The sequence below is a fragment of the Zea mays genome, chromosome 9 (genome assembly GCF_902167145.1).
Source record: "Zea mays cultivar B73 chromosome 9, Zm-B73-REFERENCE-NAM-5.0, whole genome shotgun sequence".
Taxonomy (NCBI): domain Eukaryota; kingdom Viridiplantae; phylum Streptophyta; class Magnoliopsida; order Poales; family Poaceae; genus Zea; species Zea mays.
Window position 1 is genome coordinate 35,458,210 of NC_050104.1, and position 3,674 is coordinate 35,461,883.

At 40.7% G+C, this 3,674-nt stretch overlaps 1 long non-coding RNA gene across 1 annotated transcript; it reads right to left on the reverse strand.

The window, feature by feature from the left end:
- Positions 1-1,620: 1,620 nt before the first annotated feature.
- Positions 1,621-2,173, reverse strand: LOC109942438 (uncharacterized). The gene is made up of 3 exons (XR_002265289.1): positions 2,140-2,173; positions 1,911-2,033; positions 1,621-1,711 (listed from the first exon to the last, which is right to left on the reverse strand). It is a non-coding gene; the product is annotated as an uncharacterized lncRNA (long non-coding RNA).
- Positions 2,174-3,674: the final 1,501 nt, after the last annotated feature.

Below are 3,674 nucleotides of genomic sequence, written 5' to 3' on the forward strand. Positions count from 1 at the left end.
AACGATCGAATGATCGGACGAACGAACGATCGGAATTTCGGCAGCATAACGGCAGGACAAAGATTATCTGGAAGAACGATGAATAGGGACTATGAACGAACGATGAACGATGAATAGGAACTATGAACGAACGATGAACGATCGAATGATCGAACGAACGAACGATCGGAATTTCGGCAGCATAACGGCAGGACAAAGATTATTTGGATGAACGAACGGACGAACGATCGAATGATCGGACGAACGAACGATCGGAATTTCGGCAGCATAACGGCAGGACAAAGATTATCTGGAAGAACGATGAGTAGGGACTATGAACGAACGATGAACGATGAATAGGAACTATGAACGAACGATGAACGATCGAATGATCGAACGAACGAACGATCGGACTTTCGGCAGCATAACAGCAGGAAAAAGATTATTTGGACGAACGAACGGACGAACGATCGAACGATCGGACGAACGGACGAACGGACGAACGAACCATGAACGATCGGACGAACGATCGGACGAACGAACGAACAAACTAAGAACAGGGGACGAACGATCGAAGCACGATCGAACGATCCTTGTGCTAGTGTGTGCTTGTGTGGAACATGGAGTGGGTGTGTGGGGGGGGAGAGAGTTGCCATGAAATGGCTTGGGGTGGGATGAGAGGAGGCCCTTGGCCCTCTATTTATAGCCATTGTGGGGGATTAGGGGGAGGGATGAGAGGATTAGTGGGAGGATGAGAGGATTAGTGGGAGATTAGCATGTGTTTGTCTTGTATAAGTGAGATTAGCTTGTAGAGCTCACCGTATGACACTGGAGGCATACGTATACGTATGAGCATGAAGAAAGTTATGAAGAAAATATTTATAGTGACTTGAAAAATGATTCTGAAGGTATTTCTCAAGAGGAAAATACCTGGAGATATATCGGTGGAATATTTGGGCAGTATTTCTGGAAAGAACTTGAAGAGGATCACTAGGGAAATATCTGGGCAGTATTTCTGTAAACAATTTGAGGGGGATCACTGGGGAAATATTTGTAGGATATTTTGAGGAGGATTTTAGAGAGAATATAGACAACTATACTTTATTTGTTGATATCAACTCGCAAACAAACATTTTGAAATGAAATTTGAAATTCATTTTGAATTTAGAGCGAGTTTGAGAAAATTTCAGGATTTGAATTTTTGGGATGCTACACCTTAGGAGGGTCCGCTCCGCCCGCTCTCAACAACCCCCACCCCCATCGTCGTGCATCTCGGCCACCCTCGACTTCACGATCTACGCCTCTCTCAACAACCCCCGCTCTCAACAACCATGCTCCCAAGGAGGTTCCCAATAATCTGCTCGCCCCTCCCTTTAGCGCAGAGCCGCGCGTCCCTAGTCCACTGCTCCGGCAAGCCCGCTCCCCGACTGTTCATCTACTCTGTCGTCACCTCGCGTCCGCCCTCGTCACGTTGGTTTTCACCGAGGTGAGTTCTCCCTCTGTCGTTTTTTCTCTGCCCCACCTGTGTTCCTTGAGAATCAGTCGGTTCTCTGTCCTCTGATACGAAGGGATAATGTGCTCCACGGAGAGCTAGAACAAATTGGGACGATGAACATGGTTATGCAGTAATTTGGTTCTACCTCATGTCCAAGGTTGCCAACATATACAGTAGTACAATCAGGATTGTTCTCTAGGTTCTCTTTACTTCCTGCATCCTGGCTTGCATCCGTTGCTGCAGAATATAATCAACGAAGCAGCAAAATCAGCAGCAAGGAAGATCCTTATTAGCTCAAATCATTAGCACTAATTATGTGGCATGTTATTGATCTCATGCCAATAATTCAAATGTTCAATATAAACATGGTATGGTTGATAACCTTAAAAAGAAAACAGCTCTTTTTCTGGTCATGAAATCATTCAAAAACACTAACCTGAATTGGTGGAGCTACCATTTGTTAGTACAACTGCATTATGATTGTCAGTTTCTGGTTTCTCTTTTGAATTGGTCTTTGTTGCCCAATTGCACCTTATTTGTCTGCTTCCAAGCCATTTTCCTACAAATTGGTTTCCAAAATTCAGAAGTTGCAGCAACATAATATCAAGTACACTACAGGCAGGAAAAATAGTGAATATTGTCATAGGCACTGATAGCATGCTTACCAGTCATTTCAGTTATAGCAGTTTCAGCTTCTTGCACCGGCGAATAGAATAGTACAAGTAAGCAAGTGTAACACTGATGTAAATACCAGTTGATACTCAAACTTCATGTGCATGGTATATGAAATACAAACTAACACATTACAGTTGAAATTTTAACTATGGATGACAAAAGGAGACGAATGAAGTTTAATCAGGTGCACTATCAATGAAGTATCACAAGAACATTTTAGAATTTATAAAGTAATGAGAAAATAGCATTATAAATGGTGATAGTCCTGCAAAAAGCAAGGAAGCAAAATCTGAGTTGTCCATGCCTGTTGATTATGGAAGGAGACAAAACCATAACCCCTGGAACGTCTAGTTTTGTTGTCCCACGACTCGAGCATCACTGCACATAAATGACACAAATGAAAATTCTGAAAGGCCACATGACTCGTGTCCATATAGAAAATGTTTTTCAGTTCAACTTTCTAAAGCGAGACGGTGATGTTGAAACTAAAACAGATGAGCTCTATCCAATTAAAGACATGGCACAAATATGTAGTGTCGAACGAAGGGTTTTACTTTATCTAGACCATGACATGGTAACATGAGTTTGCAATTACACGATTAGTGTTTACATGTATTTTATTTTTTATGCAATATTTATAATTGTTTTGTAGGTGTTTATTCTGATAAACATCCGAGGAATGCACTGGTATCTTATCGTCATCAATGCAAGAAATATAGAGATACAAGTGCTCGATTCACTTGGTACTTCATCCGACCGCAGTGACCTCACTGACTCTGTGAGTTTGCACAAACCAAACAATTAGTAATCCCTTATTAACTTATATCCCAGCCTCTGATTCTATGTTTACAATTTATAAAGATTAAAGGACTCCAAAGACAAATTGATATGGTATCTCAACGTAATGAGTTAAAAGATCACAGGTGGCCAGACCTCCAGGTTGCTTCTTGGCCGCTGAGAGAAATAGAAATGGGATATGCAAAGCAGACAGATGGGTACACCATAAATTCTTCTTAACTAATTTCTTCATTAATATTAATCTTGAAATTTTTATTAACAATGTATTGTAGCTCCTCGTGTGGCCTCTTTCTATTGAACTATATCGAATACTGGACAGGAGATGAACTGTCAGACATTTTTACCCAAGTATATTATTACTTCCATGACATATATCCACATCTAAAGTCAATGTTACATATGATGCTATAAATATTTTTTTCTTATTTGCAGGATGACATGACACATTTCAGGAAAAAATTGGCTGCTATATTACTATCTTTAGACATGAACAAGAGAAAGGGGTGTCTGTTATACAAATAGTAAAAAGAAGTTGACACAGGAAGCCCCTCTAATGTTCAGATATTAGATAGTCCTACAAATCCTAAGAAGAGAAAACTACTCCGTGCACCTGATGATAGCGAAGTATTGATGGAAGATGATGATGGTCCCATTACTCAAGCAGACTTAGAAAGGTGGTTTGTTCATGATTGGGATAAAGGAACTCCTATAAAGGTATCGGCTGATG